Raw genomic sequence first — 18,822 nt, 5'->3', positions numbered from 1 at the left:
AGTTTCATATCATTGTGGTCATAAAAGATTCTTTAATTTCTATCCTCTTGAATTTGTTGAGACTTGTTTTGTGACCTAACACATACTATAGCCAGGAGAATATTCTACTTGTGCTACGTAAGAACGTATATTGTGCTGCTGTTGGATTGAGTGTTATGTATATGTCTTTTTTGTAGATAAAGAAACTTGATTCAGTGTTTTTTTCCAAGTTTTATTGAGAAATAATTGACATATACCACTGTATACACTTAAGGCATACAGCATGATGGTTTGATTTACATATATTTTAAAATGTTTACCACAATACATTTAGCTAACATTTATCTTCTCATATAGATACAATAAAAAGAAAAGAAAGAATAAAGAAATAATTTTTTTTTCTTGTGGTGGGAACTCTTAGGTTTTACTCTCTTAATGACTTTCCTATATAATGTAGAGTAGTGTTAGCTATAGTCGTCATGTTGTACATTACATTCCTCGTACTTACTTATCTGTATACATCTTTAGGTCTATTTGGTCTATAGTGTTGTTCAAATCTGCTGTTTCCGTACTAATTTTCTGTATGGATGATCTGTTCATTATAGAGAGTAGGGTATTAAAGTCCCCTACTATTATTGTATTGCTCTTTATTTTTCTTTTTAGTTCTGTTAGTATTTACTTTATGTGTTTATGTGCTCTGACATTGAGTGCATAAATATTTGCAATTGCTATATCTCTTTGAAGATGTAATCCTTTTATCATTATATAATGGCCTTCTTTATCTCTTGTGACCATTTTTAACTTAATGTCTACTTTTTTCTGATTTAAGTATAGCTACCCCTCCCCTCTTCTGGTTACCATCCGTTTGGAATATCTTTTTTCCATTCCTCCACTTTGAGCCTATGTGTGTCTTTAAGTGAGTCTCTTGTAGTCAGCATATCAATGGATCTTGTTTTGTTTTTGTTTTTTTATCTTCAAATATTCTATGTATTTTGATTGGAGAATTTAATCGATTTATGTTTGGACTAATTACTGATAGGTAAGTACTCACTGTTGCAATTTGTTAAATTTTTTCTGATTGTTTTGTAATTGCTTTGTTCCTGTCTTCTCTTGCTGTCTTCTTTTGAGATTTGATAATGTATTGCAGTGTGGTGCTTTGATTCCTTTATTTAATGTTTTGTGTATCTACTACAGACTTTTTCTTTGTGTTTATCGTAGCACTTACACAGAATGTCTTATAACATTCCATTTTAAGCTGATAATGACTTAATTTGATAGAATTCAGAAACTATGCTTCATTTTTCCCCTCTCACATTTTAGGTTATTGATGTTAAAATTTACTTCTTTTTTACATTGTGTATAAAATAACATTATTATAATGTTATAATTATTTTTAATTCATTTGTTTTTTAACTTTTAAACCAAAGTTGAAGGTTATTTATGCGCCACTATTACAATATTAGAGAATATTAAAGAAACTGACTTTCACTATATATGACTATATTTTGACTATATGTGTGTGTATATATATATATCACACACATATGAGTTTTACACATTCTTATTTGTTTTTATGTTGTCAATTCTTTTTTCACCTTGGCTTGAAGGATTCTTTTCAGCTTTTCTTGTAAAGCAGGTCTGGTTGTGATGAACTCCCTCAGCTTTTTCTTGTTTGTTTTGGAAAATCTTTATATCTCCATTTCAGAAGGACAACTTTGCCACATATAGTACTCTTGGTTGACAGTTTCTTTCTTTCAGTGCAGTGAATATATCCTCTCACTCTCTCCTGGCCTTCAGAGTTTATGAAAAATCCATAAACATTTTTATGGGGCCTCCCTTGTATGTAATGAGTTACTTTTCTCTTGCTGTTGTAAAAATTCTCTGTTTGCCTTTGACTTTGACAATTTAATTATAATGTGTTTGTTGTACCCCTTTTCACGATCAACTATTTGGGGACATTTTGGCCTCATATATTTTGATGTTGATTTCTTTCCCCAAGTTTGGGTAATTTTCAGCCATTATTTCTTCAAATAGTTTCTGGCCCTTTCTTCTCTCTTCTCCTTATGGTAGTCCATAATTATTTCACTTGATGGTTTCCTGTAAGTACCATAGTATTTCTTCACTCTTTCTCATTAATTTTAATTTTTGCTTCTTTGGATAATTTTGACTATCTTGTCTTCAAGTTCATTTATTTTTTTCTGCTTGATTGAGTCTGTTGATGAAGCTTTGTATTAAATTTTTCAATCATTGTATTATTCAACTCTATGAATTCTGTCAGTTTCTTGATGGTTTCTATTTATTTGTTGATTTTCTCATTTTATTCATTCACTGCTCTCCTAAATTATTTTAGGTGTCCATTTGTGTGTCCTTGTAGTTTACTGAAGTTCTTAGGAGGATTATTCTGAATTCTTTGTCAGGCAATTCATAGATCTCCATTTCTTTAGGCTCAGTTATTGCACCTTTATTAGTTTCCTTTGTTGGTATCATTTACCCAATTCTTCATGACTCCTTTATCCTCGCATTGGCATCTGCACATTTGAGGAAGCAGTCTCCTCTTCCATATTTTATAGGTTCACTTAGGCAGGAAAAGGCTTTCACCAGTCAGCTCAGTTTGGGGTGTTGGATGGATCAGCTGGTATTGCCCATGTGCAGGTAAGGCTTACTGTCTGAGTTTCTAGTTGGGTGAGGCTACTACCCATTTTCTGAGGTTGGGTTTTGCCACTGGCTGGGTTCCTTGGGTGAGTGGGGCTGTCAACTGCGCTCTGTGATCAGGTGGGACCCTGGCTGGGCTCTTATTGGGTAGAGTCATAGGCTGTGTTTCAGGGCAGGGCAGTGCCTCTTGTTGAACCCTGTGATTGGGCAGGTCTACAGGCTGGCATCTGAAATTGTGCCTGGTTAGGCGGGGTCTCAATCTGTTCTCCCTGACCCGATGGTGCCACTGGCTTGTCTCTATGCTTTGGCAAGGTTGCAGGAAGGGCTTTGTGATTGGATGGGGCCTCAAGCTATGCTCCACCATCAGGTGGGGCTGTAGGCTGCGTCCAGAGTTAGGCAGGGCTGCAGTCTGGTCTCCATAATCAGGAAGGTGGCTGGCAGTTCTCTGTTTTTGGGTGAGTTCACAGGCCAGGTTCCCAGGTTGAGTGGGGCCTACAATTTTACCATGTATTTAGGTGGGGCTGGAGACTGTACTCCGCAGTCTGGTGAGTTCCCTATCTGGAGTCCTTCTAAGGAAGATCCACTAGTACCTTCAGTTGAGGGGATCAAGGCTGTGTTCCACTGATGGGTGGGGTTACTTTCCAGGCCCCCTGGCTGGGTAGGGCACAGGCTATATTTCATGATTAGGGGTTGACTAGCTGGGTTTCCTACCAGAGTGATGCCACTGACTATGCAATTGTGAGGGGCCATAGAGTGGGTTTCACTGCTAGGCAGGGCCATAGACTGGCCTCTGAGGCTGCCCAGAATCTCAACTCAGGCTTGCTGGTCTGGCATAGCTGGAGGTTATGCCCCACAGTTGGGCAGGGCTCTGGCTTGGCTCTCTGCATGAATGGGGCTGTAGGAGGCCTCTGTGCCTGCCCAGGTGTCTCGGCTAGGTTTCCTTGACAGATGGGACCGAAAGCTATGTCCAGCAGCCTTCAGGCAGGGCTGCTGACTTGCTTTCCTCCCCAGGCAGGCCATAGGCTATGCTTCATGACTAGCCATAGTGTCTGACCAGGCTTCATGGTTGGGCAGGGCTGGAGGCCATGCTCAGCAGTTGAGTGGGATGATAACTTGCCTCTCTATCCTGGCAGGTCATAGGGTGTGCTCTTTGCCTTCCTTCTATCTCTGACCAGGCTTCCTGGCCAGGTGGACTGGAAGCTATGGTGAGAAATTGAGTGGGCTGCTGACTTGCCTCCCTGTCTCATTGGGCCATAGAATTTACTCTGCTGCTTTCTGCTGTCTCAGGTCAGGCTTCCTGACTGTGCAGGTCTGGAGGTTATTCTCAGCAGTTGAGTGGGACTGCTGAGTTTCTTCCCTGTCTGGGTAGGACAGTGCACCTGAGGTCTCAGACGAGGCTTCCTGGTTGGATGGGGCTGAAGTCTATGCTCAGCATTTTGGTGGGGCTTGCTAACTTGCTTCTCTGCCTGGGTGGGCCATAAGATGTATTACATGGTTACTGAGTGTCTCTGGCCAGACAGAACTAGTGGCTAATACTTAGCAGTTGGGTGAGGCTGCTGACTTGCTTCTCTGTTTGGGAAGTGCCATATGATGAGCTCCACAATATGGAGTATGACCACTTGGCTGAAAACTATCTTGCAAACAGGTAGCAATCTTAGAATCATCTTTATACACATGTCCTTAATCATGGTTGATATGCATATAGTGTGGTGATCATATCCATTCACTGAAATAACACTGCTCTCTCACAAGCAAACAATTCTCTGATTTATGTCTGTTCTATTTGTCTTTAAATACTATTTTGCATGCATTAATGTGTGGAGATCACATCTATTTGAAATAATACTCTAGTAAACTTGGGAAGCAAGTGGCTCTGTAAGAAATATTTTTAATACATGTTCCTCAAATGCTGTTTCATGTGCATTATAGGATGATAAACACATACATTCACTGAAATAACACTCTTTTCAACATTGTAAGTGCATAGCTCTCTTAGTAACATCTTGTACACATGTGTCTTTAAACACTGTTTTCCCTGTGAAACACTGTGGTGATAACATACATTCACTGGAATAATACTGTGCTCAGCTTTGGGAATGGGTAAGTCTCAGAAACACTTTTTTATGCATGTGTATACCGTACACTGTACACATACATTAGAATTTGGCCATCACAATTATTAGCTGAAATAAAACTTTTCTCAACTTGAGAAACAACTATATCTTTTAGAAAATTACTTTGTATTGTCTATAAACACAGTTTTACATGCATTACATTGCAATGTAACTTCCATTCACAGAAGTAACAGTAATTAACTCTACATGCAAATATCTCACTTAGAATAATCTTTTGTACCTGTGTGTGTAAACACTGTTTATGTGCATTACATTTTGGTCATTATATCTATTACCTGAAATAACACTAGATTCAATTTGGGAAGAATGTAACTCTAAAAAACATTTATGTGTATATATATGTGTCTTTAAATAGTTTTCCATTTATTACAGCATGGCGATCACATCCATCCTCTGAAATGCTGCTGTTCTGAGTCCAGTGTGCAGGCAAATCACCTACAATCACCTTTAATGCATGTAGGTTTAAGCTTTGTTTCACCTGAATTTCACTGTAGGGATTACATTATTCATTGAAGTAACATTGTTTTCAACTTGAGTCACAACTAACTCTCTTAGAAACATTTTCTATTACATGTGTTTTTAAACACTTTTTTTTACATCCATTAGGGCCTGGTAATAACATCCATTCATTGAAATAACACTGCTCTTACCTCTGTGTTTAAGAACTTTTAGAAACATCTTTTTAACATTTCTGTTTAAATACTGTTTTACATGCATTAAACTGTGTTTATTATATCCATTCACTGAAATAGTACTCTTTCCAACTTGGGAAGTTAGTAGCTCTCTTAGAAACATCCTTTATATATTTGCCTTTAACCACTGTTTTACAAGACTTACAGTCTGGTGATCACATCCTTTAAGTGACATAACTCTGTTCTCACCATCCCACACAAGCAGCACTCTTAGACACAGCTATTATATGTACGTGTTTAAACAGTTTCACCCTATGACGATTCCATCCATTACTGAAATAAACTCTGCCTGCAATTATCACTCATAGAATCAACTTTTTTACAAATGTCTTTAATGCTGTTTTGCATAGATTACTGCGTGGTGATCACTTCCATTCACTGATATAACACTGTACTCCACTTGAAAAGCTGATAGCTCTCAGAGCAATGTCTTTAATATATGTATGTTCATAAACTGTTTCACATTCATTATAGTGTGGTAATCATATCCATTCCCTGAAATACACTGTGGTCAACATGGGAAGCAATAACTCTCTTAGCAACGCTTTTTAACATGTGCATTTACAGAGTTTTACATACATTGCAGTATGCTGATCACATCCATAAACTGAAATAACTCTGTTCTTACATTCATTAAAGAAGCTCTCTTAGAAACGTCTTTTATCCGTGTGTGTTTACACCCCATTTTACATGCATTACTATGCTGAGATATCATCTACTCACTGAAATAACGTTGTTTTTAACTCTGCAAGTAGCATTCTTAGAATCTGTGTTTTAAATGTTTTATATGTCTGTGTTTAGAAACATTTTACATGCACTGTAGTTTGGTGATCACATCCATTCACTGACATAACATTGTTTATGCTTTGAAGCAAGTAGCTCTCACAGAAATATTTTTACACATTTGTCTTTAAATACTGTTTTACATACATTACAGTGTTTTGATTACATCCGTTCACTAAAATAACACTGTTCAAGTTCAGAAGGAAGTGGCTGCTTAGAACATGCTTATTCATGAGTAACACTTTCTGCATGTGCTAGAGTGCAGTAATCACAACCACGCGCTGAAATAACACTGCTCTGAACTTGAGAAGTAAGCAGCTCTCTTATAACCATGTGTCTCTAAAAGTGTTTGCATGCATTAATGGGTATTAATCACACCCATTTAAAAAATAATTTATTTATAAATTTTAGAAATATCTTTATACATTTGTTATTAAATGCGGTTTTACATTTTTTCATTGTGCTGATCACATCTATTCACTGAAATAAGACTGTTTGCAACTTGAGATGCAAGTGATTCTCTTAGAAGCGTCTTTTATTCATGTGTTTTTAAAGACTGTTTTACAGGCATTACAGCATGGTGATCACGTCCATTTACTGAAATAACATAGTTCTTCACTTTGCATGTAAGTAGCTCACTTTCAATCATCTTTGTATACATTTGTGTTTAAACATTCTTTTACATGTTTTGCACTATGATGATTACATACATTCACTAAAATAAGACTGTTATCCAATTTGAAAGCAAGTGGCGCTTAGAATCACCTTTTGCAGATTTGTGTTTAACCATTCTTTACGTGTATTACAGTGTAGTGATCTCTATCCACTCACTGAAATAACAGGGTTTTCACATTTGCAAGGAGTAGCTCTCTAAGAAACGTCTTTTACATGTGTGTCTCTTTATTCAGGTTTTTTATAGTCATTGTAGTGTGTTAATCAAATCCATTCACTGAAATCACAGTATTCTCAACCTGGGAAATAGGTTGCTCTCTTTTGCATGGAAATGGAAACCAAATTTTATTGCCATTTTGTTATTTTCTTGCTGTTTTGTAGTTTCTTTGTTCCTGTCTTTCTATCTTTCCATCTTCCTTTGTGATTTGATGTTTCTGCAGTGGTATGTTTTTGATTGCTCTCTATTTATCTCTTGTGTATTTACTATAGCTTTTTGATTTGTGATTACTATGAGTTTTACATAAAATATCTTAGTTATAACTGCCATTTTAAGCTATTAACATCTTCAATTTGATTTCATAAAAAGCACTACCTTTTTACTTTCTCCACACATATTTTATTTTGATGTCACAATATACATCTTTATGTATTGTATCCATTAAAATTATTGCAGCTATAGTTATTTTTATACCTTTATTTTTGAAATTTTATACTAGCTTTCAGTGATTTACACACCATGATTATAGTGTTAGAGCATCCTGAATTTGACTATATACTAACTTTTGCCAGTATGTTTTATACTTTCATTTATTTTCATATTGCCAATTAGTACCCTTTTATTTCAGCTTGATAAACTCCCTCAGCATTCCTTTAAATGCAGGTCTAGCAGTGATGAACTTCCACAGCTTTTGTGTATATGGGAAAGTCTTTAAATTCTTTTGTTTTTGAAGGCTTGCTTCGCTGAGTACAGTATTCTTGATTGGCTCTATTTTTCTTTAAGCACTTTGAATATATCATCCCACTCTCTCCTGCTCAGCAAGATTTCTGCCAAGAAATCTGTGATAGACTTATGGGCAGTCATTTATATGAAAAAAGTTTCTTTTCTCTTAAAGCTTTCACAATTCTCTTTTTGTCTTTGATTTTTGAGAGTTTCATAATGTTCTTAGTAAGGTTCACTTCAGGCTGAACCTGTACGGGGCAGCTATGAGCTTTATGTACCTAGATGCCCACACCTCTTCCCAGCTTTCCAATGTTTTCATCATTGTTCCTTTAAGTATACTTTCTATTCCTTTCTCTCTCTTCTCCTGGGATTTCCATAACACAAATATTATCTTGCTTGATAGTGGGCTTTAACTGACATACATTTCTTCAGTCTTTTTCATGATTATTATTCTCTCCTCTGACTGCACAATTACAAGTGACTACTCTTTGAGTTCACAGATTCTTATGCTTATTCAAGTCTGATATTGGTTCTCTCTATTGCATTTTTCATTTTATTCAATGTATTCTCCAGCTCCAGAATTACCACTTGGTGGTTTTTTTTTATTTTTTATATTTTTTTACTATTTTAAGATTATTATCTTTATTTTAAGTATTTTTATACCTCTATAAATTTTATTTATTAATATTTTATTGTGGTAACATTGGTTTATAACATGATATAAATTTCAGGTGTACATCATTATACTTTGATTTCTGTGTAGATTACATCATGTTAACCACCCAAAGACTAATTACCATCCATCACCACACACATGTGCCTAATCACCCTTTTCACCCTTCTTCCTCCCCCCTTCCCCTCTGGTAACCACTAATCCAGTATCAATCTCTATGTATTTGTTTGTTGTTGTTTATATCTTCTCCCAATTGTTAGGCTGCCTTTTTGTTTTGTTGATGGTTTCCTTTGCTGTGCAGAAGTTTTTAGTTTGATGTAGTCCCCTTTGTTTACTTTTTCTATTGTTTCCCTTGCTCGATCAGACATTGTACTTGAAAATATGCTGCTAAGACCAATGCCAAAGAGCATACTGCCTAGGTTTTCTTATAGAATTTTTATGGTTTCCAGTTTTACAGTTGATTTTGAGTGAATTTTTGTGTATAGTGTAAGATAATGGTCAATTTTCATTTTTTCACATGTGGCTGTCCCGTTTTCCCAACATCATGTGTTGAAGAGACTTTCTTTTCTCCATGGTATGTTCTTGGCTCCGTTGAAAATTAGCTGTCCATAGATAGCTGTATGGGTTTATCTCTGGGATCTTGATTCTGCTCCATTGATCTGTGTGTCTGTTTTTGTGCCAGTACCATGCTGTTTTGGTTACTATAGCTTTGTAGTATATTTTGAAATCAGAGAGTGTGATGCCTCCAGCTTTGCTCTTTTTTCTCAGGATTCCTGTGGCTATTTGGGGTTTTTTGTTGTTCCACATAAATTTTAGGGTATTTTGTTCTATTTCTGTGAAAAATGTTGTTGGAACTTTGATAAGGATTGCACTGAATCTGTAGATTGCTTTAAGAAGTATGAACATTTTAACTATGTTAATTCTTCCAATCCAAGAGCATGGAATATCTTTCCATTTCTTTGTGTCTTCTTCAATTTCTTTCAACCATGTTTTATAGTTTTCACAGTAGCAAGCAGCACTTTTACAGATATCTTTTATACATGTATCTTTAAAAATTTCCTAGATGAACTAAAGTACAGTAAACATATCCACTCAGGGAAAGACAGCTCTTTCAACTTGGCATTCACATAGCACTCTTATAAATATCTTTTATAGTTGTTTGTTTAAACATATCTTTATATTCATTACAGTGTTGTTATCACATCCATTTGCAGATATAACACTGTTCTCAATGTGGTGAGCAAATGGCTCTCTTAAAACATCTTTTATACATGTGTTTTTAACACATTTCTAGATTATTACTGAATGAGTAATGCATTGATTTACTAAAATAACACTGTTCTCAACATTGGGTGCAAGTAACACCATTGGAAAGCTCTTTTATGTATGTCTCTTTAAAACTTCTCTCCATGCATTACAATGTACTCAACACATCCATTAAGCAATATAACTCATATTTCAGTGTGGCAAACAATAGCCCTCTTAGAATATCTTCATACATGTATGAAGATTTTGTTAATTCTCTACATGCAATATAGTCTGGTCAATACATCTATTCACTGAAATAATACTATTCTCAACATGATAAGCAAATAACACTCTTAGAAATATCTTCACTACATGTATATTTAAGCACACCTCTACCTACACTTCTTTCTCACAGGCATTGTTAAATACTTTCCTACATGCATTAAAAAGTGTGTAACACTCCTGTTCTGGTACAACACTGTTCTCAACATACAATGCAATTAACATCTCAGAAACATTTCTATTACAAGTGTTCCTAAACATGTCTGTACATGCACTGCAGAAGAGTAGTCACTTCTACTCTCTGATATAAATGTTGTTCTCAACGTGGTAAACAAGTAGCATTCATATAAATATCTTAAGCAATTTTCTACAAACATTACAGAATGTCCCTCCCTTTCACTCACTGATGTAACACTGTACTCAACAAAGCAAGCAGTCTTCTTACATAGTTTTTATGTAAAAACCATGTTTTTTAATAGTGTTCTTAACTGTTTCTCTATATGCATTACAGAATATCCCTTACATTCGTTCTTTTATATAACATTGTTCCTGATGTAGCAAGCCAATAGCATTTCTAAAAACATTTTCATTATAATTTTTCTTGGGCATTTCTCTACATACATTATAGAATAATTGTTGCCTCCATTCACTTACAAACATCTTTTTAAAAGTGTTCTTATACATATGTCTACATGCATTACAGAATATAGCTCACATCCATTCACTGTTATAACATTGTTCTCACATAGGAAGCAAGTAACATTTTTACAAACATCATTTTACACGTGTTTTTAAACACTTCTGTACATACATCACAGAATGTCCTTTACTTTCATTTACTGACACAGCACTGTTCTCAATGTAGTAATCAAGTGGAATGCCTACAAACATCTTTGTGTGTGTGTGTGTGTGTGTGAGGAAGATCAGCCCTGAGCTAACATCCGATGCCAATCCTCCTCTTTTTTTTTTTTCCTGAGGAAGTTTGGCCCTGGGCTAACATCCGTGCCCATCTTCCTCTACTTTATATGGGATGCCGCCACAGCATGGCTTGGCAAGCGGTGCATTGGTGTGCCCCCGGGATCCGAACATGTGAACCCCGGGCCGCCAAAGGAGAGTGCGTGCACTTAATTGCTGTGCCACAGGACCAGCCCCAACACAAGCATCGTTTTTACTAGTGTTTATAATCATTTCCCTATGTACATTACAGACTAAATCTCACGTACATTCTCTGATATAAAACTTGCTCAATCTCAAAAACTTTCTCAGTAGCATTTGTAGAAACATCTTTATTATAAGTGTTCTTAAACACTTCTCTACATGCGTAACAATGAATCTCACATCCTTTCACTGATACAACACAGTTTTCAACCAAGCAAGCAAGTTGTGTTTATAGTTACTTCTATATTATATTTTTAATTTATTTTTATTGAGGTAACATTGGCTTATAACATTATATAAATTCCAGATGTACATCATAATATTTCAATTTCTGTGTACACTACATCATGTTCACCACCCAAAGACTAATTATGATCTATCACCGTACACATGTGTCTTTTTACTCCTTTCCTCTTTCCTCCTCCTGCCTTCCCATCTGGTAACCACTAATCTAATCTCTGTATCTATGTTTTTGTGTGTTGTCATCTTCCATATATGAGTGAAATCATGCAGTATTTGACTTTCTCCATCTGACTTATTACACTTAGCTTAATAACCTCAAGGTCTATCCGTGTTGTTGGAAATGGCAAGATTTCATCATTTGTATGGCTTGAGTAGTATTCCATTGTGCATATATACCACATTTTCTTTATTAATTCATCCATTGATGAGCATTTAGGTTGTTTACAAGTCTTGGCTGTTGTGAATAATGCTGCAATGAACGTAGAGGTGCAAATATCTTTTTGAATTGGTGTCTTCATATTCTTTCTATAAATACTCAGAAGTAGAATAGTTGGATCATATGGTAGTTCTATTCTTAATTTTTGAGAAATCTCCTTACTGTTTTCCATAATGGCTGCACTAATATACACTCTCACCAGCAGTATAGGAGGGTTTTCTTTTCTCCACATCCTCTCCAACACTTGCTATTACTTTCTTGTTAATTATAGTCATTCTGATGGGCATGAGTGATATCTTACAATAGTTTTGATTTGCATTTCCCTAATAATTAGTGATGTTGAACATCTTTTCATGTGCCTGATGGCCATCTGTATATATTCTCTGAAAAACTATCTGTTCAGATCCTTTGCCCATTTTTTAATTGGGTTCTTTGTGTTTTTTTGTTGAGTTGTAGGAATTCTTTATATATTTTGGATATTAACCCCTTATCAGATATATGGTTTGCAAATGTCTTCTCCCAATTTTTAGGTTGCCTTTTTGTTTTGTTGATGGTTTCCTTTGCTGTGAAAAAGGTTTTTAGTTCGACATTGTCCCATTTGGTTATTTTTTCTTTTTTTTCCCTTGCCTGATGAGCCATTGTATTCAAAAAGATACTGCTAAGACTAATGTTGAAGAGTGCACTGCCTGGGTTTTCTTCTGGGAGCTTTATGGTTTCAGGTCTTACATTCAAGTCTTTAATCCATTTTGAGTTAATGTTTGTGTATGATGTAAGATAATGGTCTACTTTCATTCTTTTGCAAATAACTATCCACTTTTCCCAACATCATTTATTGAAGATATTTTCTCCATTGCATGTTATTTCCCTTGTCAAAAATCAGCTGTACTTCAATGTGTGGGTTTATTTCTGTGCTCTCAATTCTGTTCCATTGATCTGCGTGTCTGTCTTGCTGCCACTACCATGCTGTTTTGATTACTATAGGCTTGTGGTGTATTTTGAAATCAGGGAGAGTGATCCCTCCAGCTTTGTTCCTTTTTCTCAATGTTGCTTTGTTACTCAGGATCTTTTTTTTGTTCTATATATATTTTAGGATTCTTCTCCTATTTCTGTGAAAAATGTCTTTGGGACTTTGAATAGAGATTGCACGGAATCTGTAGATTGCTTTACGAAGTATAGACACTTTAACTATGTTAATTCTTCCAGTCTATGAGCATGGAATATCTTTCCATTTCTTTATGTCGTCTGTGACTTCTCTCAGCAATATCTTATAGTTTTCAGTGTACAGGTCTTTCACCTGTTTGGTTAAATTTAATGCTAGGTATTTTCTTTCTGTTGTGATTGAAAATGGAATTGTATTCTTAATTTCTCTTTCTGTTATTTCATTGTTAGTGTATAGAAACGCAACTGATTTTTGTTTGCTGATTTTGTACCCCACAACTTTACTGTGTTTACTATTTCTAGTAGATTTTTGGTGGATTCCTTATAGTTTTGCATATATAAAATCATGTCATCTACTATGAATGGCAGTTTTACTTCTTCCTTTCCAATTTGGATACCTTTTATTTTTTTCTTGCCTGATTGCTCTGGCTAGGACTTCCAATACTATGTGAAATGAGATTGGCAAAAGTGGGCATCCTTGTCTTGTTCCTGTTCTTAAAGGGATAGTTTTCAGTCTTTCACCATTGAGTATGATATTAGCTGTGGGTTTGTCATGTATGTCCTTTATTATGTTGAGGTACTTTCTTTTATACCCATTTTATTCAGAGTTTTTAGCATAAATGCATGCTGTATATTGTTGAATTCTTTCACTTCATCTATTGAGATGATCATGTGACTTTATTCTTCATTTTGTTGTTGAAGTGTATCATGTTGATTGATTTGCAGATGTTGAACCATCCTTACATCCCTGGAATAAATCCCACTTGATCATGGTGTATGATCTTTATAATGTGTTGATGTATTTGATTTGCTAGTATTTTGTTGAGGATTTTTACATCTATGCTCATCATGATATTGGCCTATAATTTTCTTTTTGTGTGTTGTCTTTCTACAGTTTTGGTATCAGGGTAATGTTGGCCTTGGAGAATGAGTTAGGAAGCATCTCCTTCTCTTCTATTCTTTGGAAGAGTTTGAGAAGCATAAGTATTAAATCTTCTTTGAACATTTGGTAGAATTCACCAAGGAAGCCCACTGGTCCCGGACTTTTACTTTTTGGACGTTTTTAATTAGTGTTTTGATCTCCTTACTAGACATCAGCCTATTCAGATTTTCTATTTCTTCTTGATTCAATTTTGTAACGTTGTATGATTTTAAGAATTTTTCCATTTCTTCTAGATTATCCAATTTGTTGGCATATAGCTTTTCATAGTATTCTCTTTTAATCCTTAGTATTTCTGTGATGTCCATTGCAATTTCTCCTCTTTCATTTCTGATTTTACTTATTTGAGGCTTCTCTCTTTTTTCTTGGTGAGTATACCTAAAGGTTTGTTGATATGGTTTATTTTTTTCAAAGAATCAGCTTTTAGTTCCCTTGATTTTTTTCTATTGATTTTTAGTATCTATTTCATCTCTGATTTTAATTATTCCTTTCCTTCTACTAATTTTCGGCTTTTCTTATTCCTCTTTTTCTAGTTCTGTTAGATGTTTTGTTAGATTGTTTGAGATGTTTCTTGTTCATTGAGATAGGACTGTATTGCTATAAACTTGCACTTAGTACCAGTTTTGCTGTATCACATAAATTTTGGTATGTCATATTTTCATTTTCATTTGTCTCCAGGTATTTTTTGATTTCTCTTTTGATTTCTTCATTGACTCAATAGTTTTTCAGTAGCATTTTGTTTAATCTCCACATATTTGTGGCTTTTCCAGGTTTCTTTTTGTCATTGATTTCTAGTCTTAGACCGTCGTGGTCAGAAAAGATGGTCGATACTATTTCAATCTTCTTAAATGTATTGAGACTTGTTTTCTGGCGTGATATGTGATCTATCCTGGAGAATGTTTGTGTGCATTTGAAAAGAGTGTGTATTATGAAGTTTTTGTCTGGAATGTTCTGTATATATCTTCCAAGTCCTTTTGATCTAATGTGTAACTTAAGGCCAATGTTTACTTATTGATCTTCTATTTGGATGATCTATCCATAAATCTAAGTGGAGAGTTAAAGTCCTCTACTATTATTTTGTTACTGTCCACTTCTCCCTTTATGTCTGTTAATTATTACTTTATGTGTATAGGTGCTCCTGTATTGGGTGCATAGATATTTACAAGTGTAATATCTTCTTGTTGGATTGTTCCCTTGATCCTTATGTAGTGCCTTCTTTGTCTCTTGTTACAGTTTTTGTTTTAAAGTCTATTTTGTCCAATGTTAAGTATTACCATCCCAGCTTTCTTTTCATTTCCCTTGGCATGGAGTATTCCTTTCCATCTCTTTACTTGGAGCTTGTGAGTGTCTTTAGGTATGAAGTGTGTCTCTTGTATGAAACATATGTATATGTCTTGTTTTTTTAACCATTCAACCATCTTATGTCTTTTAATTGGAACGTTTAGTCTATTGACATTTAAAGTAGCTATTAATAAGTGTGTACTTGTTGTCATTTTTTTACTATTTTTCTGGATATTTTTTTACTATTTTTCTGGTAGTTGTTCTCTGTCCCTTTCTTCTTCTGTTGTTCTCATCACTTGTGATTTGATGGATTTATTTTGTATTATGTTTGGGTTCCTTTCTCTTCATATTTTGTGTATTTATTGTAGATTTTTGGTTTGTGATTACCATGAGGTTCATATATAATAAGCTATGTAAATAGCAATGTATATTAAGTTAATGGTCTCTTAAGTTTGACCTCTTACTAAAAGCCCTACGCTTTTATACTCCCCCACATTTTATGTTTTTGATATCATATTTTACCTCTTTTTTGTGTGTTTTTAACCTCTTATCATGAAATGGACATTTTTAATACTTTAATCTTTTGACCTTCAAACTAGCTTTAGGAGTGGTTGATCCACTACCTTTACTGCATATTTGCCTTTACCAGTGACATTTTGTCTTTGATATTTTTCTTTTTCCTATTTGTGGTCTTTTCTTTTCCATTTAAATAAATCCTTTAACATTTCTTTTAAGGCCAGTTTATTGGTGATAAGCTCCTGTAGTGTTTGCTTTTCTGGAAAACTCTTTATCTTTCCTTCCATTCTGAATTGTAACCTTGATGGGTAGACAATTCTTGACTGTAAATTTTTTCCTTTCAGCCCTTTCAATATATCATTCCACTCTCTTCTAGCCTGTAAGCTTCTAGCTAGCTGAGAATTTAGCTGATAGCCTTATGGGGATTCCTTTGTATGTAACGCTACTTCTCTCTTGCAGCTTTTAGGATTCTCTCTTTATCTTTAATTCTTGACATTTTAATTATGAGGTGCCTTGGTGTGGGCCTGTTGGGGTTCATCTTGTTTGGTGCTTCCTTGTTTTTGTGTCTGTATATCTGTTTCCATCCTCAGGTTCAGTAAGTTTTCAGCTGTTGTTTCTTAGAATATGTTCTCTGCCCTTTAGTCTGTCTTCTCATTCTGGGACACCTATAATATGGATGTTAGTATGCTTGATGTTGTCCCAGAGGTCCCTTAGACTGTCCTCATTCTTTTAAATTCTTTTTCTGTTCAGTTTGAGTGATTTCCTCTACTCTCATCTAGATTGCCATCATCTACTCTGCTACTGATTCTCCCTAGTGAATTTTTCATTTCATATTGTATTCTTCAGTTCTGACTGGTTCTTTTTTTATATTTTCAAATTCTTTGTTGAAGTTCTCACTGTGTTCATCTATTCTTCTCCCAAGATCAGAGAGCATCCTTATGACTATTAGTTTGTACTCTTTATTGGGTAGATTGTTTATCTCTGTTTCGTTTAGTTCTTTTTCTGAGGATTTGCTCTGTTCCCTTATTTGGAACATATTCGTTTGTTTCTTCATTTTGCCTATTTGTCTGTGCTTATATCTATGTATTAGGTAGATCAGCTATATCTATCAATCTTGGAAATGTGACGTTATATCAGAGATGCCTTATGGGGCCCAGCAATGTGCTCCCCTCTTGTCACCTGTGCCAATGATCTAGGAGTGTCCCGTGTGTGGGCTATGTGTGCCCTTCTGTTGTGGTGGGGTTGCCTTTGCTGCAGGCAATGCTGGCCAGGCGATGCTGGCCCCCAGACCAGTTGGTTATAAGATTCAGCCATGCGTACCTGTTACGGTCATTTTTTTGGGGGAGGCAAGCCCCAGCACAACTGGCGGAGGGGTCTAATGGCACACAGCTATTGGTTTTTTGCTGCTAAGCAAGTCAGGCCCCAGTGTGCTGGTTGCTGGGCTCACAGTTGCTGCAGGCCTTTGGTGCAGCTCCCTGCAGTGTGGGGCTTATGTTGGCTCTCTCAGGAGCACAGATGTGTGGGGCCAGCCCTAGGCAGAGCAGTGCACAATTGTTTCAGGCACTGCAAGGGGGAACAGATCCTCTGTGTGATTCTTTGAGATGGCCAGCACTACAAGTCTGCTGTGCCAACACACCCCACTCCTCATGGTCTCACGTGCTTTGCCAGTGCAGGCCTGCATTTCAGGCCCCATTGTTGTCGATCCACTCGCCCTGCTTCAGAGGTCCCACAAACCCTGGCTACATGGGCCCACAAGTTCACTGTGGGCTCATTGGTGGGCAGGGCCAGTCCAGAGGTGGGCTGCTTGCCCTGGCTGTGCTTGATTGCCTTGAGTGCTCTAGTGGGCAAGGCAGACTCCTGCACTAATAGGCTAGAGGAAAAAATCCAATAGCAGTTGCCAGTGTCTGTGTCAGCACGACTGAACTTGGTCACAATAATGGCTGCTGCCAGTGTCTCAGTCCATGGGGTGGGGGTGCCCAGCCACCTCCTGCTTCTCCAGATGCACTCCAAGCTTAGTAAGAAAGTCTCTTTTACCGAAGGAATATGCATTTTTCTTTCTGGTGTTTTTATGTTGGTTTTTGCAGGATGAATCTGTGTGTGGGCCCTGTAAGAGCAGGTTTTCCTTTCTTTCCTTTCCTTTCTGAAATTCAGTAGTTTTTCTGTGTGGATTCCCTGTTGGTTTTCAAAGCCAGTAAAGCCAGCTATTATGGGATCTTGTCTCAGGTGTGCTGAATCTAAGAGCTGGGATACCTAGTGTGGCATAGATCCCCTGCTCCTCCAGAAAAATCTCTATAGCTTTGAGACATGAAGCTCTGAGGCTAAGATGTGTTTTTTTCCTCAGCAAAGGTGCATGTATTTCTGCCTCCTCCACCCCTGTCAGTGTTGTCCGTTGTTGTGGTTTTGTTAAATCCAGTTTCCAGATCTCTCTCCAGGGAAATTGTTCCACCCGTAGTTGTAGACTTGTTGTGTCCATGGGACGAGTTGAGTTCAGAGTCCTCCTATGTCACTATCCTCTCCTACAATTGTTTTTAAATACTTCTCTACCTGCGTTACAGAAAGTCCACCACATTCATCACTGATATAGCGCTCTTCTCAACTAGCTAACAATAAGCATTCTTACAAACGTCTTTTTTACAAGTGTTCTTAAATAATTTTCTACATGCTTTGCAGAATCTGTCCCATACATTCACTGGTATAACACTGTTTTCAGCTTAGCAAGCAAGCAGCATTCTTACAAATATCTTTTTTATAAATTTTATTAAACAGTTCTCTACAAGCATTACCGATGTCCCACACATCCCTTCACTGATATAACACTGTTTTTTCACATTGCAAGCAACTAGTATTCCTACAAACATTATTTACAAGTGTTCTTAAACACTTTTCTACATTCATTACAGAATAACCGTCACAACCACTCTTTGAAATAATGCTGTTCTCAGAGTAGCAAGGCAGTAGCATTTATAGAAACATCTATATTAAAATTCTAATTAAATTTCTCTATATGTTTTACAGAATAACCATTACATCCATT

The 18,822-nt window shown here is 36.2% G+C and overlaps 1 long non-coding RNA gene across 1 annotated transcript in view; it reads left to right on the top strand.

Moving 5' to 3' along the window:
* Positions 1–6,874, top strand: part of LOC147912931 (uncharacterized) — a 29,595-nt gene extending 22,721 nt beyond the window's left edge. The window contains exons 3-4 of the long non-coding RNA XR_015549535.1: positions 5,139–5,222; positions 6,797–6,874. This is a non-coding gene — a long non-coding RNA (uncharacterized LOC147912931). The remainder of the gene's footprint in view (positions 1–5,138; positions 5,223–6,796) is intronic.
* Positions 6,875–18,822: the final 11,948 nt, after the last annotated feature.

This window comes from Ceratotherium simum, chromosome 33, assembly GCF_057802395.1.
Source record: "Ceratotherium simum simum isolate JZ-2026a chromosome 33, ASM5780239v1, whole genome shotgun sequence".
Taxonomy (NCBI): Eukaryota; Metazoa; Chordata; class Mammalia; order Perissodactyla; family Rhinocerotidae; genus Ceratotherium; species Ceratotherium simum.
This window is presented reverse-complemented; position numbering and strand designations above follow the sequence as displayed.